Source organism: Falco punctatus (genome assembly GCF_963210335.1).
Source record: "Falco punctatus genome assembly, chromosome: 5".
NCBI lineage: Eukaryota > Metazoa > Chordata > Aves > Falconiformes > Falconidae > Falco > Falco punctatus.
The window spans coordinates 47,215,830-47,242,143 of record NC_137584.1 but is presented as its reverse complement, the minus strand read 5'-3'; the positions used below and the strand labels follow the sequence as shown (position 1 = coordinate 47,242,143).

The following is a 26,314-nucleotide window of genomic DNA, read 5'->3' as shown; positions in this document are numbered from 1 at the left end:
TTTAATAAGCCCTTGAATTTCTCTACTCCCTTTTTTTTTTCATGCATTTATACCTTGGTCTCAACCACATTCTGTGGCAGTGAGCACCACAATTTAATTATGTTTTGTGTGAAAAAGTACTTCCTTTTGTTTGCTGTGAACCTGCTGCCTGATAATTTCATTCAGTGCTCCTTAGCTTTCTTATGTGACAAGGAGCACATACTGTGTCTGTACAAAGCACTCGGAGTGTCCTCTCACACCAGAGCAGGTACAGCACTGGCAGTTCAAGTCCCTTCATTTTATTTGTCACTGAGTTGAGAGTTCTGCCTAGGGGTGTAAAGCCATATGCACTCCTCGGTTTTTACATTGAAATCTACAGATAAGAATAGTCATGCTTTTTCTTGTTATGCAACATGGATGTTTGTGCATAAAGAATTGCCCTGAACCCATGAACTCATTTCAAGAAGGCTACTGAAAAGCTGTCTGTTGAAAATTAACTCCCTGCTCTATTGATTTGAATTGAAATCTGTCTGACAACTAGGTGAAAAATTCCCTATGCTAATACAGTTTTCTACCTACCCTGAAAAGAAGATGAAATGTTTTATTTTCAAACTGCAATTCTTCATTTCCAAGAAGTACACTAAATAAAAAGTGCAAGTTATATGTCAAGGGGCATATATCTATGAACTCGGTACCACTGAATTAGCATCACTTTTAATTGCTCTGTATGATTGTTCATTATAAGGATGAGCATAGTTGCAAAAGTAAAGTTTAAATGCCCCATAAAATCTAACTGATCTGGAAGGAGCTGTGACAGAAGTTCTTCTCCCCAAGAGTACTACTTAGTTCACATCATGCATGAGGAGCACTAGTACTGATCAGACCAACATTGCAGAAAGCTCCCCCGATCTCACCTCAGCCCTGCTTTGATTTCCTCACAAAAATAATAGAGGAATAAGAGACCAAAGAACCACAAAAGCACAGCCTGGACCCAAAGACCCAGAAGTTCTCAGAGTTTGAAATCAGCAGCAGACACAATTTGGAGCAATGCAATCCACAGCAGAATGTGGACAAGTGGAGAACAGTAGAAACCCACGTGAGTTGTGAAATCCTTCACAAAAAATAAAACGCTGGGAACCTCAGATGCAGTAATCAGCATCTCCCTAAAGACTAGAAGAAGAAGAGGCTGAGTGGTATCATTATGAAGACAGGATAGGAGGGACGTCAGCCAGTCTCAGACTTAAGCCAGTTTCAAACTAAATATGGGAATGATTTTCCACTTATGAGTGGCATATATGTGTTTATATATGTGTGTGTATATATATCTGTGGCAAACCATATATATATATATATATATATATATATATATATATAATCTATAAAATTCCCTTCACAGAAAATATGTTAGCTTGAATAAATTTTACAATCCTAGTATCTTTTAAATTAGCACTTTCTTTCTTGTATGCTTCACACGCTTGCCTGTAACTATGAAACATATGGAGGTACTTAGGACTGTGCTAGAAGTGTACTACGTGATACAGTATTAGCTCTTACAGAGATGTTCATCACAGTTCCATTAGCTTCCTCCTGATCATGTCTCCATGATGTCAGGTAGAGATTTATTTTGCACTTGTACCAAGGTCTCAGCTTCAGCTTTTTTAATGAAAAATACATCCTAACCATACTTGTAGTGCTTACTCTGTGCACACAGAACAAGTTTTTTAAGAACATAAAATTCATGTGCTAATTGGCTTGAGTTAAAATTAGTTAAAAAATAAATCCTTCAAGAAATTTGGCATTTCTGTTGGCTTATTCTTTCTCCTAAGTAGTCTTAATAATGAAGTAATGCAATCAAACTTTCCATATTGTTAAGTAATTAAAAGCTTGTGCGTAGGGTATAAAAACAAATTAATAGATGAAGTTGTAATTAAGTTTATCTATTAATGATTGTAGCTAATGTCTATAACTATACAGGCTGCAAGTAGGCTTGTGTGAGTAGTAGCTTCACTGCTGACTCCTGGGGGGCTTACTGCACCCTCCAAAGGAGCTCAGCCCTTCAGCTCAGCACCTCTTCAGGTCTTGGCTATAGTGGGTCTGAGACAGGGAGCTGCATGCACATCTGACTCCAGTCCTCCAGCAGGTTAACCAGTTCAGAGAGATCTTTTCTGCAAAGATTTTCTGTTTCGACTCGAAGTTGAGTATCTGCTCTCAGAAGGTTTCCCTTAGCGCTGCTGCTGTCTCTTAACATGCACAAAGGAAGCAGCCATGCAGTGTGACGGTGGCAAAAAACCTAGGGGAACGCTTAGAAGCACACAAACAGCTGAACTCGGGGCCTGCGCTGCTTCTCCTGCCCAGCCACCATCTAACTTGCGCCTTGAATAAACATGGGTCCTCCAAACCAACACAGGGGCTTGATTCCCTAGCATGCTTTATCTGTTTTGCACTGCTGCAGTGATGCAAAATAGATGTAAACTCATTTTGAATGATGGGTATGCTTTGAATAATTTGTGCTGTTCTGGTATATTAATGAATCTGGGCTTAAATTTTAAAAAAAGAATAAAAGTATTGCAAGGTTGATTCTGTCATATCTTCATGTAACTTTTGAGTGACAGCTTTGCCTTTAAGTTCCTTGTTTATAAAATATGAATTAAATGCTTCTTACCTTTCATACAATCGAATTTTTCATACATTATTTACTTTGTAAGCAAATGGTAGTATGTTCTTAGAAATCAGTACATTTCTAGACAGAATGTATGTGGGGAATAACAGGTGGGGAGGTGGAATAGAAACAAAAAATAAATAAAATCTTAAATCCTAAAGCCAAGCATTATTACTTAAAGACACTCAGACATCTTAAACACTACATCTGCACTGTATAATCTTTCTGCATGCAAAAATACTATACATCTAGCCTAGTTTCTTCAGCGAGAGAGGGAGTAAATTAGTGAGTGATGCATTAACACAGATATGCAGCTTCTGCTACCAAAGCAGCTTCACTTAAAGCAGCTTGGCTGCTCTCTCCAGTGATGCCAGCTCTGTGCTTGGTGAAATGCGAGAGAGATTGGAAGCTGGACCACTCTGTATAGCCCTAACTCTATACTTACAGACTAGCAGAGAGTATACCAGAGTGATGCTGCCTTTAAAGGAAGACTGCCGCTCTGTCACGGCTCCCTGCTGTAAAAGCCACCTTGCTCTGTAGTTTTAGTTAAGTGCGAGTCCAAGCAAGACTTGGTCTTACTGTTTTAGGAAGGCTGAATATGGCTTTGCTGTGCTGTTTTGCTGTGCTGTGGTATGCTGTAACAATGTCTTCATTTAAAAGCAACTCTTGTCAGTTACAGTAAAATAATCTTATGAGATAAGGCAATTAAACCACAGGAATCATACATGAAGGCTCTCATGCTATCCTTGGCACAGCATTTTTATGCCTACTGTAGTTCAGACAGCTTTCAAACGAGAGAGCTCGAAACACTGGGCACCCCCAAGAGGCAATGTGTCCCAGGGGTATCGCAGCCGCAGCAAGGAGCTGCAGGAAGTCCTTACCTTTCTCACAGTACCACTGGCCGGCTACTATCACTATATGCACACTGATGTCCTAAAAGCCTAAGTTAGAGGGAAATCGTAGAATCATGGGATGATTTGGGTTGGAAGGGACCTTAAAGATCAGCTAGTTCCAACCCCCCTGCCATGGGCAGGGACCCCTCCCACTAGACCAGGTTGCTCAAAGCCCCATCCAACGTGGCCTTGAACACTTCCAGGGATGGGGCATTCACATCTGGGAAACCTGTTCCAGTGCCTCACCACCCTTACAGAGAAGAAATATATAGTAAATTTTTAATACCATTGTTACTGTTTATCATACATATAATAGAGAGCAACCTTCTGGAGTAAGGAATTTCTTATCCAATCCATCTTGTTATGACAGAACTTCAGGCAGTACATGCTCTCCGATACTCACATTGCACCAGACCTTTGGGTAGTACAGATGCTGACTTGTCAATGATTTGCATCATATGAAAATCAAGAACAGTGAGTAATAACTTCCTGTACAAGGGCTTCACAAGTAGCTTTCTTATAATGAATGTAGGTGGGAAGTGTGGTCCTAATTACTCAGTGTCCAAAAAGTACTTTTATGTCCCAGTCCTATTATCTTCAGAAATTACAAAGTCCTAAAATATTAATCAGGTACTTCATAGCTTTCAAGATGGGTCTGGGAAGAGAGGAATGAGATGTATAAGTTATTTTATCATTCAGATGGAATGGTTTGAAAATATATCCAGAAATTATTTTGATGTTTAACTCTTAAACTAGTGTGTTGGCATGGAGTTGTCATATAATGGTCTGATAATCTAATCAATACAGCTTGATATCTGATAATCTGGAGTCTAATTTGTAGCATTTTTTCACTATTTTATGTATGTGTCCAAATATTTGTATAAACCCTTGCTGATCTTCACAATGTAAAAACCCCAGATGATAATAATAATCAGAGTCTCAGCTGTATGGTAAGCATTGTGCTGACCGGAATAGACTATGATGTTTTCAAATTCATTCTGTGATTATTTGATATGTAAAATCAAGTCATAGACCCACCACAAAAAAATTTAGTACTGGTGTGGTGAGGGTCTTGAAAAGGATAGAGAGAATACTTCTATGTAATGAATGCAGCAACTTCATAAATTATGAGGTTATGAAAGAAGCAGCTTTGAGTTGATAGCTCATGTAGGACTGGGCATTGGCCAGTGACTCAGTATACAGTGATTCACTGTACAGAAATCTGACTGTTCATTGGATTTGTCCTGAGCTCCCTCTGCAGAAGAACCATCCCATATGGAGTATCTGTCTCAAAGCCTATGTCTGCACTGCAAATGGCAATGTAGGGTAGAGATACCTGACAGAGGTTGGACACTTGAAAAATCTAGTTAAAGCAGCACTGAGCCCTGTGCAAGAAAATGACCTTATTTTACCTCTACTGTCTGTATGTCATCTTGCATCCTGCAGTGTAGGCTACTGAGAAATAGAAATCCACTCCTGAAGTTTTTCTATTTTTAAGCTAGAGGGCTCCTGAAGGCACTTAACATGAAATATGTTCCATACTCCAACCGTTGCCTTAGCTGTTCTTAAACCTGCCTCAATTGATCAATAACCCTCTTCATCTAAGGACATCACAACTGTTGTTTCAATAGCAGTCAGTGAAAAATACAGAAGTAACATGGATTTCACATGGCTGTCTAATCTGTCTGAGATTTTGCCTTTATGTAGCCAAGGTAGCACAGCTCTTTTGGGTGCAGGATTGCACTGAGCACTTTGTTTACTTCCCGTGACTCTCAGCTGTTGTTAAGAGTCCCAGGTTCTATCTCTGTAAAATAAAACCCTGAGCTTGTGCACCAGAACTTGATCATCTATGCACTAAATCATTAGAATGGCCCCAGACCTGGCTGGAAAACTACCACAGTCCAGGAACCATTCCCAATAAAATGCTTGTATGAGGCTGTCCTGTTACCCAGAGCCGGTCAGTCTAATTATATGAATATAACTAAATTGGCCATTTGGCATCAGAGCCAGAGAACAAGCCCCGGAATTGCTTAGCTTTCCAGTACAGATGCATCACATGTCTCCAGGATATCGCCTCCAGCCTCTGATTTTGGCCTGCATCCTTTCCTAGGTGTATGATATTAGATTCAACCAAAGTAAATCCATGTTTGCTGTGATTTACTTACCAATGGATCCAGATCACCTTAAGTCAGTGATTTACCCTTGATAGTTTATATTGTTCCCTTGATATTTGCTACTACAAACAGTAGTGTTGGTGATTTTTTGTAGTTCTTTGTTTTGTTCATAGTAGAGGGGAAGGTTGTTAAGTAGTATAAAAGAACATATTCCTGAAGAATCCAGTTAGAAACACACCTGCTTAATAATTATTCCTCATTTTTAATTTCAGACCAAGATTTATCAGGTTTTAATACATTTAATGTTTATCATGTTGATTTTTGCCATGCTGATTCTACAATCACAATGTTGTGCGTACTAACAGAAGTCAACATATTCCAGTTAACAATATAGCCATCAACTTTAGCCATCAAATTGGTAATCTTCCGTAAAATATGAATTTATAACCATCTCATACTGATCAAAAAAATATATAGTTTTAAATTTTGTATTTAGCATAACTCATATTGAATGGCTTTAATTATGTTGAGTTCATTCAAGTCCTTCATGTGTTTATTATTATTAATAATCTGTCAAATCTGTGGGATGAGGTGGATATTATTTATGTTCAATTCATTTCTTTCATACATAACAGGAGAGAGAATTGTTTAAGCATATTAACTAAGAAAGTGTAAAGTTTAGGAAAGGGGAATGGCTCGTATTTCTATGTGCATGATATAATAGGAAAATTATATACCTTGTATGGCTTCGCTTCTACTGCTTTTCTTGGGCAGGCATATAATGCTGTGACAAATACTGTGACCTGGTTTCATACGATGTGTAAAAGCAGGTGACATTTCAGGATTTTTTAAAGAAAATAGAGAATCCAGAAAGTTCAAAACAGTAGAGGAGGAGGTAACTATCTTTCATGTTATTATTATCTTGAGAATCTAGACAATTTAGTAAGCACTGAGATACAGAACACATTATGAAAAGGCTGCTACTATCTTTCCAGATTTCTAGGATTTAGACCTAGTGTTTTAAGATAATTGTCCCATCATGCCATCTTTTCTACAAGCTCACTTTTCAATCACATCACCTCTGCATGCTGGGACAACAGCACTGCTATATCACAGAAAAGAAATTCAGATACATATCAATTAAACAATTACGGGATCACACAGTAAAACAGTGGCAGATGCGGAAATCAAATGTGAGGGGCAAAATTCCAAATTCTTGTTGATTTCAAGGGTCAAAATTTAATGTTAAGAATCTTGTGTCCCACTCCGCTTGACAGCTTCCTTTTTACCAAAGTAATGCTGTTATATAAAACATCAGAGAGAGCTTAAGATCCAGAAAATCTCCAGATCCAGAAAGTCTCCAGGACAAAACTGGGAATTTGCAGTTGATCAGAAGTCAGTCTTTTCAATCAAACATTCTTTGACATTCTGAAGATGACCAGAGCAAAACCCATCCAACATAATTACGCTGTTCCCTTGAACATGTAACATGAATATCAATATGAAAAGTATTAGTTATGGCCATATTAGGAAAAAAAATCCTCAGTAAGCAAAAAACTTCAAGAATATGAAGACTTTGGATGGTTGAGCAATGTAGCCCTACATTTAAAAAATGAGAAGGAGAAAATGGAAGCATGTAGCAGGTGGCATGATACCTTCTGCATGTATCTCCTGACATTCAGCTCATTGGTTCTTTAAAATAGTCGGGGATTTTTGTGATCCATTAAACCATTACCTGTAAATCTGCCATCCTCATAAAAGGAGGTAACTTCAATACAGTAAATAACAGATGTCCTAGCTTTACCAAATAAGGTGTAAAAAAATTCTATCTGCATTTCTTTTGGTTTGTTAGTTTTTATGATAAAAGATCCTGTAAGATCACAGTTATAATACACACACAACAAAATGTTTTTACAGGTAGTAACAGAGTGGACTAACTAGTCAACTTATGCCTAATTCTAGTATAGAATGCAGAATACATTTTCTAACCCCAGATTACTCTGAATTTTAACAAGACTGCATTCTTGGGCTTGATCAGAGCTTGGTCTATGGGAGATGCTTTAATCAGTCTATATCAGCATATACTTTATATATGCTTATATATAGCTCTTTGTAATTTAGCCTAAGACACTTTGAATTAATTGTCTTCTGCTTACCATGGTGAGAGAACACATCCATGGGCTGTGGCATAAGTTACCACCAATCAACTTCTCCAGTAAATATTGGAAGTGTGCTGATGGCCCTAGTAAATGCAATGTAGTTTATTTCTTAATTAAAAGAGGTAAAATACTGCATGTCCCTCCCTTGTTTTTTTTTTTTTGTTTTTGTTTTTGGTTGTGTTTTGTTTTGGTTTTTTTTTTGGGGGGGGGGGGGTGTCTCTTCAAGTAAATGTGGTCTAAAATAACTGTAATGTAAGAAGACTAAATTTGTCTGAAAGTGTAATTTATTGCAGACCCAGCTCTAGATGGGATTTGGTTGGTTTAAGGTTCCTAGAGGTTTCAAAACTCCAAATAATTTAATTGCTACTAATGTGTAAGGCATTTTTCCATTAACTTGAATGGAATTCTATGGCAGAAACTTCTAACATGCAATGCTTGCCATCAGTCATATTTCAAATGTGATTGCAAGGCTCTATTTAGGCTCTGTTAATTAGAAACTTCTGCCGGACTCTCAGATCGTACGCAACAAGGGGACTGAATGCCACAGCACCTTGACTTTGACTGCACCCCATGCTGTGAGGTACTAGCTGGGATCACCTAAAGACAGTATTTTATGTTTTAAAACCGAGTTGGGTACTATTCATACAGCAGACTTTTTTTTTTTTTTTTTTTTTCCCTATGTTAAACCCTGAGCTATGTAGGTGAGAGACTGTTTTAAATTGTGCTGGAGCCCTGTCCTGTGAGGTACAGAGTGTATCCAGCCGAGTGCCAAGCAAATCAACTGCTATCGAACCAGGCTGGCAGTGTGCGCTCAGCAGCATTCTGGATTAGACTGCTTTTCATTAGTATGGCCAATTCCAGCAGGTGGCTTAATAGTAGTTTTAGGAACACTGGAAAATAAGAACACAGGCTGGAGGGAACACCCTGGCTAATTGCATCCCATCTCCGGCTGTTTCCAGCAACTCGTTCTTACCTTTCCTTCCTTTTCTGAATCAAGTTAAGATTAAAAGCAGGAGGGGTTTTTTTACATCTATTCTTACTCAAAGGCTGTTCCAGAGCTCCTGTTGAAAACCTTTTTCTCACTTCCAGCTACATTTATTCAAAGACAGCTTATTCCCCATTTGTTCTGGTGCAATCATCCATATTAAATTGGCCTGCCTCCCTTCCATTTATCCACCTGACACACTCATCTCCCTCACCTTTAAGTATTTGTTCCAGTAATGCTCTTTAGATCAAACAGACATCAGAAGATGGAGGGAACACTTAGAATGCAAAATCTTTGTATCTTATGAAGAAAGGGGTCTCAAATGCCATGGCAGCAGCACTCTTTCCCATCACAGAACCCCTCTCCAGCCCTTCCCCTTCATAACTTCATCTGGAGCTCTCTGGAGTATGAATGCAGTAGGCTGTGTGACTACTTCATGAGCATCCTCTCACTCCTGTTTATGTAAAGGAGATCCCTTGCCAAGGAGCATTCAAGGTTCCGCTAATATCTGAAGAAAACTGCCGCTTGAGTTTCAGTGCTGTGACGCAGTGCGATCCTTGCTGTGAATAGTGGCTGCAAAACGCATCAGAACATGTGTGTAAGGAAAGACTTACTGACATAAATTGGGGGGAGGGTGTGTGTGCGCACTAAAAGTGTCTCCATTTTTTTCTCTTTCACCAAAATACATTTCCATGTTGATTTGGATACAAAAAAGCTTCAGTATCAGTATAATTTCTCTTTTCAGACAAAATGGCTTTTTCAGGAAACTCTTCTGTATGTTACTTATAAGTGCTTCTCCATCCTGGCAACTTGTAGGACTAGATAAACAAGCAAAATATTAATTTAGAAATTTAGCTATTAGTCTAGAAGAGCAGAGTTCCAACAGTAATAACTATGCAAATGTTTTGGTTCACCTACATGAGATTGCACAGGACAAACAAAAACGTCTATCGTTTTGATTTGTTGCTGCATGAGTCACCTTCAAAAGAAAAGTCAAATCACACGAGAAAATTAAACATTTGTCAAGGAAATGAAGAATCTGGGCCACTAGGATGAATTGGCTGATGATTATTTTTAAGAGTTCAGTTCTGTTATGAACTAGGTGTTGATCCACTTGCAGACTTGTATGGAAACAGATCATGCTGCTTTATGAGGGTTTTGCACTCACATCTAAAAAGTTGGGTTTACACCCAAGAAGAGGTTTGAACTGACAATAAGCATGCTGTATTCTTTATTCTTCTTGCTATCATCCTACCTGTTACTATGCACTGAGAAAAATGCTTAGCCCTATCTCAGGACAGGGACCTCCCTAGGAAAAAAAATCTGTCTGTGCCCAAACTTATGGCGGCTGAACAATGACCAAACATCTGATGTGATCAGCGGGTAGATATGCTTGACCCAAAAATGCAGTTATAACATGTCCTCAGTTTACTTTTTACATTTTTTTTTTTTTAAAAAAGTATTGGTCAAACAAAGCCATTCGGAAACCATCTAAATTTGGCTTCCAGACTGTGTGAGATTTTGAATGCTTTGTCACTACTTCTGAGCGATGTATAACGGAAATGTAAAGGTCGGTACTGTTAGCACATTGAAAACATTTCTATGCACATCTCCTTCCTAAGATGTTCATGGGTGACATAGCAGTGGGCAACGTGTTGTATTGTCTATGTGTGTCAGAAAACAGTTCCCTGATCAGAAAAGGCAGCTACCCCAAGGCTGTAGGTATGCATACGCCATTTGTTAAAGGCCAGTCTGGAGCTCAGACCCTCCCAACAAACGTGGGGACAACACTGAGCTGGTCTGGTGCCCAGGTGATAAGCACTTATTTTCTGAGCGTCCAGAGGATGGTTACTGCATCAGGCATTCCACATCCCACCCAGGCTGGAGTGCCTGAGCCTCCCTGGCTCTGCTGCTGTCATGGTGTCACACACAGGCACAAGAAATATTGTCATCTGGTTCACAAGACAACGCTGTGGAAGGACCGTGGGGACTTGCCATGCTTACAGCTGGCAGGGACCTGTGGGTTTTATCCCCTTGTAAGCAAAGCTTCTCAAAGGCAGACAGAAAGTTTCCTGAGCATATGTTTATTCTTGCTAGGACTCTAATCTAATCTGCAACTCCCCAAAATCAAAATTTCAGATGTGGGTTTAGATGGAATATCGTTGGCAGGAATATCTAACTGTTGTCTTTTCCCAGAAGTAATTGGTCATAGTACAATTATAGCTATAATTGGTCATAGTACAATAAGACTATAAGTTAGGGAGAAGCCAGAGAAAGAAAATTCAGGAAGTTTTGAGACATTTAGATTGTCTTTGAGAGGTATCTATAACTTTTTCCAAAATATTAATGAGAATGGGAATGTTAGAAGTAGATCTGCAGTGGTATAGAGGGTCAGTGACCAGGGATGATTTCTAACAATAAGAGCAGACATACTTTCTTAAGGTGTTTGGTGCTACTGCATCGTGAAAGAGGGAATAAAAAAATATTCTCCACAAAAGTATCATAGTGCTTGCCCACAGGTCTATCCCAGCGAGGAAATGTGTTAGTTCAAATCAATAATTAGAAGGAAAAAGTCTTTCCTACATTTCCACACAACTGAATGATGAACATGAACACAGGCCTTCACCCTAGCAGAAAAATCTGCAAAATCTCACTTTGTGACCAAATGTGCAGGTGGTTCAGTTTAATTTTGACTAGTTCTTTTCACAAGACTACAAAAAAATTCCCTGCAGGAGGAAGTGCTTGTGTCAGCTCCACAGAGAACAGAAGTTTATCCTATTCACGTAAGTGGGTTGAATCTTCTATTGAGATGCTAAATAATGTTTCATTGCCTTCCATACAGCCCTTCCAAACTAACTTTTTTATGCCACGTTTAAATTCATTGTGAGCCTTTTGCCCCTGGCTCTCCAGCTGTTTCCCTGCTCACATCCTGAGTCAAAAGCTGCTGAAGTTGGGGAGCAGGAAGACCGAATTATTGACAGGGATGGTCTACAGAAAACTTTAGAGAGTGTGTACACCTCAGAATTGGCTATCCAGATCTTCCAGGAAAAGGAACAAATCTCAGGAGCAGAAGTAATAACCAGCACAGACTGAGAGAACACAGAGATGTTAAAAGGACCTTTAAAGCGTGAAAGGGCAATAAACAGGCATAATAGACATTGAAATTGTAATGGTAGAGAACAATGAAGGTACTGAAGTGAGAACATGAGTCTGGGTGCTAGTTAGTGAAGAAAAAAGGGGATTAGTGAAGAAAGGTGAATTAAATGGCTACAGTGATACAATCTTGGAAGTATGGAATAGGAGAGTAGGACGCTGAAAAGTAAAGGTCAGGGGGCAGAGAGAGGCTTTTTGCTATGGAAATAGTAAGGAGAGAGGGATTTTAGAGCTCAGAAAAATGAACATCAGTATTTCGCAACAGATAAGATGATAAATGAAGGAGAGAGGTGTTGATCATAACTGAAGTTTAAAAGCTTGGGAACAATGCGATCAGAAAGATTATGGTACAGAACAGAGAAGAAAATTTGGAGAGGAGATAAAGACTTTTCTGTCTATCCAACGAACTTAAATTGCCAGTGCAACATCAAGGAGAAGAAAGCCATTCACCAGTGGGTGAAAGGCTGGAAAGAACAGTATCTCACCAACAGTAAACTGCCTAGATGGGTGCCAGTGTAGACTTAAGGCAGTAGGGGAACATGTTGTGGGAAAAAGAAATCCATCATTAAAGATCTAGAAAAAGAAGCAGGAGATACTGAAGAATTTTCTAGTAAGGACTGAGGGGAATGGAAGAAATGCATTATAGTCACTTTTTAAAATAAAACCTGATTTCTAATGGCTTTTGATTATTAGAAGATGTTTGTAGCATCGGAGGTGTTTATAAGTACTTATAAGGAGATGTTTTTTCAGCCCAAATGTTAAGAAAGGTAATACCAAGTCCTGCTTTAGAATGAAGTGTTAAAAATTAAAATAATTTCTTTATGTGCAAGAAATAGTGACATATGGACAACAACAGAACAACAAACCACAAAAAACATGTTGAGTTTTCCTTTGCTATCCTCAACTAGAATTTCTTCCTAAGGCACTCAAAACTATGTGCCATTCAACTAAATCTCCTTGATCTGGAGCTAACAAGAGATTAGAACTAACAATTAGATAACACTTCTATTCCCTTTCCTCCTTTCTGATCCTACCCCACACTCAAAACAGGTAAGACACCTCTGGCTAAGTAAGAACAGACAACCTTCCTGAATAGAAAGGAGATCAACTTTTCCAAAGCAGTGCTTTCTTTGGATCTGGAAAACTGCACATGAAGAGAAAGAAGGCAGAAAACTTTTGATAGCAATAAAAGCTCATGACATTCCTAGATTTGCTTGATGTGGCAAATCTACTGGAGACCTTTCTTACTGACAGCATGCTTTCTATTACAAGACCAAGGTGCTAAGGAAGAAGGTACTATTGAGCAAACTGCAAGTCTCCCAAAGGTTCTGTTGCTCTTACAGATAATTCAAAATTTCCATTGTATCCTGATCAATGCCCTTAACATTTAAAAACCAATTTTGTTTCATTGTTTTTTTAAAAAAATGCCATTTTCCACCATCTGAAATATTATTTTTCATTAATTCTGTTTATGGAAGATGCATAAATATTATTGTAGCATAGTTATTGGCAACACTGGTGGCCTGAGTACAAACTCTCTGATAAACAGAAAGTGGCCATTTCAATAATGTCTGAATGTACATTGTGAGATCAAATCTAAGTTCTCCAAATTTTTAGGGGCAGAGGCATTACTTATTGCCATTCGTCTTGAAGAAAACATAGTTTATAGACAGAAGGGAAACAAAAAATGTAATTAAAATATTTCACTTAATTTAAACATTTTCTAAAGCTCCATTTTACATGCAGCCTTCCAGGACAAGGTTGAACTACCCTAGCATAGAGGTAGCAAGGACAAGTTCATCTTCTTTACTCAAGCTGGGGTGACAGTGGCTGCTGTGTGCATCTTGGCCCCAGTCTGCTACAGAGATTAGGCATCTAAACTAGGACTTAGTTGGCTTCAGTCATCTGTATCTAAGAACCCACAATAACCTATTCCCCTCACACCCTTAGGTACCCATATTTCCCCAGTCAAGTGCCTTGAGTTCCTAGTACTCATGCGTGCAACTGCTTCCAGCTAACCAAATCACAACCAGCTCTCATCAGAACGTTTTCTGCCTGAAATCCCAGAGGAGCTCAGTCCAGGAGACATGCTGAGAGTATGCTTCTCATTTCCTGAAAGAGCTGAGCTGATAACAAAACACAAGACACAAATGAACTCTCGTTCCAAAACAACCAGAGAAGGAGGCTGGTCTTTGTAAGAAGTAAGTTTTGTGGTTGTTTCACCTTTCCTGCCCTCACCAAAACTGTTGCCATTTTCTCAATTTTTCTTTCATAAAATAAAGCAGGAGGGACTGCTCTGGCCAGGATGTGAGACACTTGGGTTCATCCCATGTGAATCTGAGGGAATGCAGACCTTCCCTTCCCCATCAGAGGAAGCCTGCTCTAATCACCAGGTTTGTGTCCTGAAGATATTCAAAGGGAGAAATGGTCTCCACTATTCCTATTGACACTATGCTGCTTTGCAAAATCCTACCCAAACCCCTGTAAAACAAATAAAGGGTAATTAGTCAGAGAGGCAGCAAAGTACCCACCATTACAATGTTCACCTGGGAGCAGCAACACCTTGATTTGTGCCCTGTTCTAAGCACTAAAGAGTGTGAGAGCCACATTACTTAATCTTTGCAATATTGAATAAAAGCAAGAAAGCAAATCCACGGTTTCCTTTTTCAAAGCACATCCTACCTAGTCCTTAATGCGTTTTTAAAAGGGATGAATCAGGGTCCTAAACGTAGGAGAGGGCCATGGCTGCAAATCTCAGTCATTCTGCAGTTCACACTGGGTTTCTCAGTCCCAGAAAGGAACAGGGTAAAGGACTGTCTTGATTACCAGGATTACAACTCCTGGTTGTGCAGCAGCTTACACCAGTCTAAGCCAAAACTACTGCTCCTCTCTCCTTGCCACATGTAAGTGGTCACAGTGAAGCAGTTCACAGAGTTAATCCACCTAACAGCTAATCATTTCTTTCTACAGAGTTCGTTTTCTACCCCAACACCTACTTGATTTGGGTTACCACATGGTAGAAACACCTCACCAGACAGCAGGAGTCAAAGGACCAATGTCATGGAATTAAGTTGACTAAAGCTGCCAAAGAGCCTCATACTTGGGGTGCTGCCTTTGGGAATTCATTCTGAGCTGTCTCATCCAGATGCCCATGTACTGCACACAAGGCTGTTCCCTTCCAGGAGGCAAAAAAAAGCTGAACCCGAGGCTCATTGCCTCTTTGCAACCAGAGTTGTCTGCTCTGGTACCTGTAAGCCAACGGAGTGGGGACAGCTTTGGGGAACGCAGAGCTCCCCACAATGTACCAGAAGCAGAAGGAGCATCAGGCTGGTTTTCTTGTTTCCTCATCTCGTTAACAGTGCCCCTGTGAACTGTGTGATTTTTTTTCTTCTGATGTTCTAGTTGTATTGGGCTCCAGTTTTAACTTTGGGGGTTACGCTTTTGTTTAATATTTTTTGTTACATTATGAAAATACAGTCATATGCAATAGGATTGACATATAACAAATAACTGAATAAAAAGCTAAAAAAGGTGGTTCAACTCATGAACTGTTGTTCAAACAAATGGGAAAATGTAATTAGGGAGCATATTAAAACCAACAAAGTCTGGGTGCCTACCTGGCACTGAGACTAAACCTACAGTAAATGTTACATGCAACAAATAGCCTTACAAGTTCTCTTCAGAGATCTGCAATTATTATTAAGTGGATGTTCAATCTAACCGGACATCCTAGAAGCTATTTATCCTTGCATAGAAGTTCTGCAGCTATGTGGTTATCCTAAACCCATAACAAGTAAATTCATTTCTCCTCTACCCCATAGTTTATCTCTTTTTTTCTGTCTGCACTATAATCAAGTCTCCAGAAACTTCACCTGGTTGAAGATAATCACCGAACCTGGATGGAGAGTGCACTGAAGACAGACCTTTTCTAAGCATTTCTTCTGATACAGCATTTGGTCTGGGTGCAGATGAACTCTTTTGGGAGTTGTGTCAGACAACTTTGAAATTGTTGCTTTCTGAAAAGAGACTGTTTTTAATTTTGAAATGCCATGGGGACGTCAAAGAAGATTGTAAGAAAATGACTTCCTAGGGTCAGGACCCACACTGATGGGGGCAGAATGTGGATGGATTTAGGAAATTCCACTTAATGTTTCTGAATTGTCTGTCAGTCCCTGCTCCAGAGACTCGTGTAAGGGACAAAAGTCTGTATGTTTCCCTAGTTTGTGAAATTATTAGTATGAAAGGGGTCATATATGTGAGATGAAAGATGTTCTTTAAAAGTCATCACAGGACTGAAACAAATAACGTACAACACCTTTGGTAATTCCAGACAGGGCTCCCTTAATGCAGACAAGGCCACTGTTGTGGCCCCACACAGTAGCTTAGATAAATGCAAATAGCAAATATTTACAAGTCAATTTTTTTCTTTGGTTATCTACATTTCTTATGTATCTCTCATTATCCTCTTGTCCAAGTGCTTCAGAATCTTAAAAATCCATGCCTCAAGTCCAAGCTCAACTTTTTGACTGTCTAGTCAAAAAGAAAAGACTCCTTTCTGCTCATCCAATAGTCAATCACTCGTTCTTTCACCTGGACTCAGAAAGCAACGTTTAAGTTCACAATGAGCAGAAAAGGGACTTACACCTGCAGCTCTTGCATCCCCTAGGTTTGTGTCTGCCAGCAGTTACAGCCCCTTTGATGTGACCTGTGCACAAGTCTGGAGGTACTCAATTCAAAACGGGGAAGATTTTAAAATCATAGATCTCTTTCATGAAATGGAAAACTTATTTTTTAATGAATAACTGAAACACATCATTTCACAACCTGTAGTCTCCAACTCCTATTGAAAGAAGTAACTTACTAAGAGGCAATAAATACAATTTAGTTAGGCTTCTCAAATTTTAGGATAGCCCTCAAGCTACTGGATCATTTTTCCTCTCCGGTTTGTTGACATGTCTCCGATCAGCTGGGTATGGTGCCTGACTTGGGTACAAGTGGAACTTTATTAACTATTCATTAAAGTTGTGGTGAACAGCTGTTGTAGAAAGTTCAAAGCTTATGTTCTTTAGTGGAATCTGAACACTTAGTCTTAAAATGCCTCTTGCTCATCTACTGACACACTGCCAGATGTGAATCATAGCGGGGTTGCCTGCTGCCTTCTATGTAGAGTTGGGCACACTGAGAAAGTGTTCTCATCTTCATCACCAGATTTTCTAATTAGTTAATGTAAACGTTAACTCTGCACTGCTGTTTTTTCCTGAAAGGACTGTCGTGCTTATACACTGTCAGATTTTAAGATACGAGGGAGCAGTGAAGCTGAACACTGGAAAACAAATCAGGTAAAGAACCAGTGTGGTCTGTTAGAGGAATCCAATCACTTACCGTAAGGGGACACTGTTAAACCCAAAGTGCAATAAGAGAGAGGGTTTTACGCTGAACTAAATTTTAATTACCAGGATTGCACCTGGAGCACATAACACATTTCTTCAGTGAAAGAGCATGCTAGTATCTTTCTCTAAGACCAACAGACTAACCAACCTTTTTAAGCCTCCCATGAAAGTGACACAAATGCTCAGAAGCGGGAATAAATGAATAAATGGGGAAGCAACATTTCTATCCATTGCTGCAATAGCTTAGATGGAAAAGGACACAGCATTAAAAGAGAAAAGGTGATAAAAGCATATCACTAAACTGCTAAGTTTGCCTTGTACTTTGCCATAAAAGCTGGGGATCATCAGGCTGAGTGTTCTGAAAGCTTCTCCATTCATCAGGACTCAAAAAACCAATTCCTACATTTTGTTATGAGTCAAGCCAGCAAGATGTTTTTAATGGGCTTTTGGGCTTGATTTTGGAAATATCATAGTGTCACTTATGGTAAAACTAGAACAAATAATAGCATCTGTCTTGAATATAGCCATCTCAGCCCCATTACACCATAGCAATGCCATTAGAAGCAAACCGGTTTTCCTGTCCTGCCCGTCTATTAAGTTATCTTACAGAGCAATAGCGTTCTTACCAGGAAAATTTGCCAAGCATGTCTGAAGAATGATTAACTGTTTATATATTACTTCAGCTTCTCCATCTATTGCAGTTTCTTATTTCATTTGGTTTATGTTTTGAGTATCAGATCAAAAAATTATTATCTCCATTTGATAAAAATAAGCTAATGTTCAGTTTGCATCTAGGTTTGTATAATGGTAGTTGGGGAATTATGGATTAGTTGCTTCAGATAATTTAGGTTTTCAAGAAGCTATGGTATCTGAGGTTCAGTGCTGGATTTGGGGGTTTGATGTTGCTTTTTCTTGCAAAAAACATTGTCCTGCCACCTTTCCCGAAGTAAGCTTACCGAAGTAACCCATGTAAACTGCAAGCTCATGGAGTAATTAATGTCAGCTGTCACTGAAGAAAATGTTTGATCAAGCAACGGTGCGCACTGTTTAGCATGGGACGGAAAACTGAATCTCTTTCATGTTGTTCTGGTGACAGAATCTGACTTGGTGCTGAAGACCAAAGTATTATTCTCTTAACTGCAGCTTAGCCTCCATAAACTCACTTGAACTAATGGACTTTCTGAGCTAAGCTACTAGAAGGGCACAGCTACAGCAGGAAACTGGACTGAAGATTATTCCTGAAATCTGAAGTCAGTCTGTTAAAACCTCACTGACTCAAGTTGCCATTTCCTGCCATGATAGAGCATAAACCATCTTTCTTTTTCCCAAGTGGCTATGGACTGCCACTAGAGCCCTACAGTAGATATCTCTGCAGATGAAGCATAAGTACTGACTGAATGACAATGAAGCAGCGTAAGGGAGGATGGAGCACAGAGAAAGGGAGCAGAAAAAGCTGAGACAGCTGACAAAACTGCTTTTGTAAAGGAAAACAGGGTGGGCACCTGCAAACTCCTGCATCATGGCATATGTCATCCTCTTGAGCAAGCAGAGTACACTGTCCTCTGCATTTGCCCAGGAGTAATCCTGACTCATTTAAGAAACATAGTGTGTCCAAGCTATTGCCTGGCTTTTGATAGAAATAGTCGGTTTACTTCAGTTTGTTCTATAGCAATTTGACATCTCCATTCTCAGTATAAAGCTTCTTGACTATCAAGCAAATAAGGCAAAAATGAGTCCTATACCATTCTCTCATTCTTCATGGCAGCAAAAAATGCAAGTAAGAGATGCTATTCATTCTGTGTTAACCCTTCATTCCTCCCATCATAAAAAGAAAAGAGGGAAAAACAAACAAAAAAGTAGCCCTTTCATTGTATCTAATATGAAATGTATACAATTCAAACTGGAGACATCTGGGGGATTCAAGAAAACCTTCTGCTCGAGATCCTCACTTGGTGATTTCCTTTATAACTGCAGAAAACCCCACCAAACCCTTATGCACTTGTTTTTATGTTTATATGACCAGTCATAGGAAACCAAAACTCATCTTCCTTTCAGGATTATTTGGGAACCTGATTCATATCTCAGGTGCTTGGAGGCTGATGGAAATTCTATGCAAGTGCATAAAGCTGCTTTCTTACCAAACTGTGGCTTTATGGTAGCTAAGATGGAGTTAAACCAGACATACATCTAGGCTACTTTATTGGGTCACTGGTGAAATTGACTACTCTTTGATGTACACTACAGCTGCTCGGTTTTGCCTCTTATCCAACAGCTCATGTAAAGCTTAATTCTCACTGTTCACTTTCTCATTTTAAAATACCAGTTTATATAGCTTTTCCAGTACAAGAGTAAATGGATGGTAAATGGTGACTAATAATTCCTAGATGTATTTATGATTCAACAACCCTAGAAAGCAGCTATGCAAATAATAGATACCTGTCTTGTGAAAGAAGTACCAGGAAAATTTCTTCATCTTTGAAGCAGAACTCTTCGGGCAGCAGTCACTCTGCATCACTCAGTTCTGCGTCCCTGACCCATCCAGTTGTCCAGACAGGAAACCTTCCAGACAGTTCATGTGCTGAGGTACAATCAGGGCTAAATACCTTGGTATAATATTCAGTAAACTTGATTGTGGTCACTCAGTCGCTGAAGGCACAGACAGGAGTAAATTATGTGGCAACTTACTGTTCTCATATACAAGATTTCTTTTTGGTTTACCTTAAACCTCAGCATTTATAATATATACTCTGCATACTCCTTGACTGTTTGGCACTACTTGCCTGAGCTCTTCTTCCCCATTATGCCTAGAGGATCCCATTCCTTCGGTTCAATCATCTACTTGTCTACTGGTGTACCCAAAAGGGAATGAGCTAATTAGGAGATGTAGCCTAGATGTCTGTAACAGAAGAGATTAAATTGTCAATATTTCTAAAAATTATTTTTTTCTTCTCATTGAGAGATCCTTAGAATAACCAACTTGCTTCTAGCTACCATATATTGCTTTAGAGATAACAGTACAAACCAGTGCCTTTGTACATACTATTGCCATTCAAGTATATTTGTTTTATTAAGTGAAAAGCTTTGACAACCTAAAAAAGCTTCTGTTAAAATTTATTTTAAGTTAAACACATAAGTTGCTGTGAGGGAACACTTGTTTTCTGATGTAAAATAACCAGGTATACCCTACTGAATCAGTAGCAATCAGCTAATTAGAGCCAAATTTAGGGTATTTGTTCACATCATAAAAAGCAGGCAAACATGGTTTGGGTACAAGAGGAACTCTGAGTGTATTCTCTAAATATTGGTTTGGGGGTTTTCCCAAGTATTTACACATTCTATAACTTGAGCTCTGATTTTTCCTCTGAATTGTTTTCCCATTTTTAGTAATACCACAGCAGTTTTCCCTATTCATGTGGAAGCACTCAGGGTTTTTTCAGCCCAACTGCTTGAAAACAAGATAAATTGGATACCAGAGGATAATACAGCTTTTAAATCTAGAAAATTAGTGGGTTATAGGCAAGTGGGAAATCGGTATTATCATAAAAGATTTGTATTCTTCTTTTAACTTGCTGGGGTCTCCAGGAATGAGTTCACAGAGAGTCCCGAACAGTTCCCAGCTAAAGGAAGAAAGAATTGTCCTGTTTGTGAGCATCTCTAACATTTTCAAAAATGTTCCTGTCCTGACTAGTGAAAAAATGGCTCTCAAATAATAACCCTTCCTAAATAGAAAATGTGAAAATTTGGTTGGATTAATTAAAACATCGGGGGTTTTGAATTCCTTTATTTCAATTCCCAATATAAATTGATTAATTTCAAATCAAAGGTTTCTTTAAATGAAAAATCAGCCTCCATTAATACAAAACAAAACAAAACAAAACAAAACAAAAAACAAAACAAAACAAAACAACACTTCAGTGCAATGCTTTGGCAACTCCCAAACTTTCTTTACAAGAATATTTTTTTTAAGAGGACGTCTGTCAAAAACAATTGCTTCAGCAGTCAGTTTCAGTTTTGACAAATGTAGACTTTTCTAATTAATATTTAATTGAAAAATTCCTGACCAGGCCTATTCTAGATTGGCATGGGAATTGACTAGCAGTTTGACACTGTGCAAAAGAAATACGATATTTTCACAGCCCAAGCAAGAAAAGCAAGCTGGGGAGTGAGGGCATAAAATTAAGGTGATGTTATATAAGGCAGCTTCTTTCCCAGCAAAATCTCAGTGAGCAGAAAGCGTTACTGACTTTGATCGCTGCAACAGCAAGGGGAACTAGTGTGGCCAAATTGGGATTGCTTAATGCCCTGGCTGTGGAAAGCATCCACACTTATTAATATGCCCTCTGCGGGATGTAGAAGTAGTATATCAACATGCACAGTGCTAGTGGTTAAAAAGTTGAAAATTCACTGGAAATGGGTGTCATCAGCATCTCACTATGATGAAAAAAGGATTAAAATCTAAATTTCCCTTTACTCCCTGGAGTAGCCTTTGTGACAGTGATACCCACTCAACAGCTTATGTTCTGCTAATTGCAGGGCTGCAGAAAACCGTGGAAGTGCACAGAGCTGCAACACTTCGTGTCCCTGTTGAAACACCTTAACAGAATAATTACTGTGCCAGTTACAAATTAGGCCTGCTTATAAAGCATCTTCACATTTTTAGGCTAAATTTTTGAGAAAAAAAATGACAATGGGGGTGTTCTTTGCCACTGCTGCACCTCCTACCACCTCTGTTACTGCTGCTACTACCACAACTGCCTTGCTAGCAGAGGAGGTGGTAAGGTGCACGGAGCCAGCAGTGGTACTTGCAGCAGGAGCTGTACCTGTACCTGTGGAGGTGCAAGAAGTGCAATAAGAGCAGTATCAAAAGAGTCAGGTACATGTAGGATGAGTGGGAATTTCTGGACTCCTAGGGAGAGGAAATGAAACGCTGAAGTGAGTTAAAAACCTTTTTATTCCTCCAAATCAAATCCTTTTCTGCTAGAACACAACAGGACAATAGTGATTACAGTCTCCTTGTGCAGTTCCAGCTTTCTAGCCACAGCCATTTTGGGGGCAGATATAATTAATCTTTTCCTCGTACACTTGAGAATGCATTGGGATACTCTCCAAGTCTTATGTTCAGCAGACACCTTTGTTCCCCAGGGGGGATTTATTCACTGCTACAAATCACTCACTTGGAACATCCTAATCGATATGTTTCAAGAGAGTTTGAATAAATGATGTTGGGAAGCTGTGGTGAATAATTCTTCATTTAGAAAGAAAACAAACTCTCCTTGAGAGAGAATGCGCCATGTGTAATTTTGGAGCAGAACTGACAAAGTGGACAGAGACCCCCTAGGTACCTAATTGACTAAAGCCGCTGGTCTTCAGTGGGAATTTTAGGGAACAATAAAACAAAAAGATAGACAATACTCAGTTTTTTAGTGGCAGGAGTTCTTTCAACTGTAACAATAAAAATAGTCTCCTTTGCATAGGCCTCACTGACGTTAAAGCTCTACATGACCCAAGAGGATAACAGATCACTGTCTCAGCCTCAACAGGTAAATGAGCACGCTGGGTGTTACTACCCTCCTTTCCTGAGGGCTTGAGGACAGAAAGAGGAGATGAATGCCGCTGTTACAGGAATCCCTTGTAATACCCATATACTGATTAAAATTCTTCTTTACTTCATCATGTGTGTACTTGCGTGAGTAAGGAATGGGGAGGGGAAGGAAGAACATGGGAACTGTAGTGGCTATAAATTACTTGACTGAACTCCAGCTTGATTTATTTCAGCCTAGCAAAAGGCTCTCTGAAATGGAGACTGCGGTCTTCAACTGCTGAATTAGAAGTAGGTAGGCACAGAGGAGTCTTTAGAAGAGCGAGAGTGGCTGGCGTTCCTGATTTGTGCAAGAAAACCCAGGCTCACCGACACCTCCGCAGAGGAAGAACACCTGCAACAGAGTCACCGGCGTAGCTGTATTTACCACCAAACAGATCAAAATTTGGCCTTTCATCACTAAAGCTGAAATTCATGAATACAAATAATAGTTTCAATGTAGTCAATTAAAATAATAAGTGATTTGAGTAGGAAAAGACCTACTCCAGCATTCTTCTGGATTAATTTGAATTTGAAAAGATGACGAAGCTGATAGAAGTGCCAGTGGAGTTTTTCAGCCCCTCTTCTGGCTGTAAAACAGATTAACTTGGGCAAAAATAAGAATATCAATCCAATGGAAATCTGTATCATTTACATATTTGTACTCATCTCACTGAAATAACTGTGAAAAAATTCTGAACTTTGATTTAGAAATACCATAGCATCATTTGAATAATTCCGATCAAAGTATTTCAGGCCTTAATTGCAGAATAGCACCTTTCCATTGCATCAGGACTTCTCTACTCACCATTTTCTGTGATGCACTTCCAGTAATGGGACTTCAGTGATACATCATGGGATTTAGGCAGTGAGGGGAAAATAGTGTACCATAGGAGATAAATCTAGCGGATGCTCCCAGCATTTGAGAAATTGATGAACCATGGCATCAGTGGCAGAAACAGTCTAATGTTGAACTGAACAAATCTGAAAGCGGGGGAATTCCCCCAACCAGAAACTTAGAACACAGCCAGCAAAATCCTTCCACCACTACCACACCCCTGGAGACCTGTAATGTCAAAAAAATGTCGCTTTCCAGCAGTCACAAGAAAACTCTGGAAGCACCAGATTAAATGCTCAGTGGTTTGCTGCAAGACACATATTTTTGTGTTTTTTAAACTACATAACTGGAAAATATCTCTGAAAAGCTTTGTCTACTACTTGCTATCATCACCAGCATTTAATTCAAGTCTGTTTTTATCGAGGAAAAGTGCAATAATAGTTGTGAATACTACTGAGTAATTCACAAGTGTTTCAGGATAGAGCAGGTTATTTGGAAGTTTTGTTTATGGATAAATAAATCACAAGCAGGATACCTGGCAGCCTCACGAGAGCCTGAATGAGAGCAGTCAGCTACATCACCTGCATAATTTTTTAGAAGCCATTTTTTGGTTCAGCTGAATTAGCTTTCATGTCGGAACACATAGCATAAATGGAGTACCCAACGTCTAGGTTCTCATCACTTTCATTAACTACATTGAGATTATTTGTAATGATTAACCAACTTGAAAAAAATTGCCTGGCAACATGCCTTTAACCAGTTCCTGCTTGTGTGTCATTAAAAGCGCTGCCTTTGCATGGGAGGGAAGGGTGGCGGATGTATTTACACACAAATAGAAAAGAATCTCCCTCATGTTGCCTTCTGCAGTAAGAATTGCTTATGGAGTCATCTCAGCCTGTATTGGGGGACCTTGTTCCTGCAGTGCCCTCTGTAGAAGAGCATCCTTGGGAGAGCTGCAGCCAGAGATGGAGCTACATGCTCGGGTTTGGGGAGGGAGGTCATGCAAGTTTCAGACACACCTTCATTTTGGCAGGAGTCGGTGCTATCCAAAAAAGATGGGCAGAAGCATTCATGTTTCTTGAAGTAGGTGGTACTGAAGAATCTTATTTTTGCTAACTTGAGTAGAGGTGGTTAACCACCAGGCGATGTTCAAAGTATGAGCAATGCACAAAAATGAGCCCCAGAAACATGTTTTTTTAGCAAGATATTACATGCAAGTAAAAATGGGGTTAATGACTGGTCTAGCTTTCAGAGGTAATTTTGGGAAGGTGAGTTCAGGTACAAAACCCAGTTAGGACTGCAATTTGAGGCAAAGCCCTTGGCCTACTGAAAAATCCGGAATTAACTCTTAGCAATATGTTTATTGATGGGCAAAGGAAGTGCCCCTGCCTGAAGTTTTGAATGATAAACAGGACTTTGGTACTGTGGAAAATGAGGACAGACAAAAAACTCATTTAAAGTTAGACCTGAAGTAGAACGGCATTCAGAACTCAAAGTCCACCGCAGGCAGCACCCTGGAAACAACACAAGTACAGCTGCCCAGTGTGGAAAAACTGAAGGAAATGTGTTTGAATATGCCCTTAGGAAGACTCTGCAAACCTCAGGAAAGTCAGTGAACAGATAAATACTTCCAAAGAGTCTGAGACAGCCCTGGAATAAAAGATGACTGGATTAGTAACTGCAAATATATGAAATGCTCAGTTATCCAGCATTGAATGCTGATGCACAAGTTAGTACAGCGCTGGAAGTGCTGATAGTATCTCAGAAAGAGAAGGAACAGATAATAACAGGTAACCAGGAATAGGGTTTTCAAGGTAACTTTCCCCCCATGAGAGGACAGCTGAATAACAAAGGGAAAAGATAACGCCTGCAGTGCTGCTTGGGAAAAGTATTCCTGTTAGGGCTAATTTCTGTTAGTATCTTTTCTTCTTCTCTGTAAGCTGTCCTCCCTTCAGAAGAGGCTTCAGGTAGCCTCCAGTGCAATGGTAGTCCGGAGACCTGTCCCCATGTGCTCTGTGGGTGCTGCAGGATGCCGGCCACATCAGCCTCCTTTGTGCCACATCTGCGAGCTCCTCTGGGCAGCACAGGGCAATTCTCCATCAGTTGTCTCCAAGCATAACTGAGTAACTCTGGGATTTTTTTTTATTCTTCTTGTGTGTAATGTGGAATGAAGTCACTTAAGAGATGTGTATTAGAACTAGCAAAGACTGGCATTAGGCATGCTGACTTGTGTCAAGCGTGCAGGGAAGAAACGCTGAGTTTTGCTTTTTCAGTTGTGTATTCACTGAATGTGGCAGAACTTTGCAAGAGGCATGAGTCAAATATAAAACATAACATGAAAGCATCATTTAGCTCTTGAAACAAAGCAGTGATCTCTTTTATTAAGAAATACTGTTTAATGTCCCTCTGTGAAGCCTCTGTTCTTACCATTGCACTTAGTTGCACACCATTCAGGTATCAACAAGGAAAGACATATAGCAGATCTCGGAGGTTGCACAGTGGTGTTAAATATTCATTTTTTTTGCCTCAGAGGAAAAGGATTTATTTAGCTGTAGCAGGTGCAATT

General features: G+C 39.5%; 1 protein-coding gene across 3 annotated transcripts in view; it reads left to right on the top strand.

Moving 5' to 3' along the window:
• RGS17 (regulator of G protein signaling 17) overlaps nt 1-26,314 on the top strand; it is a 75,099-nt gene that overhangs the window by 2,704 nt on the left and 46,081 nt on the right. The window contains exon 2 of one of the 3 annotated variants that reach the window (XM_080389155.1): nt 22,807-22,872. The exons of the other annotated variants lie outside the window; for them this stretch is intronic. The gene's annotated coding sequence lies outside the window, so the exon portion shown is untranslated. The remainder of the gene's footprint in view (nt 1-22,806; nt 22,873-26,314) is intronic. 3 annotated transcript variants of the gene reach the window in all.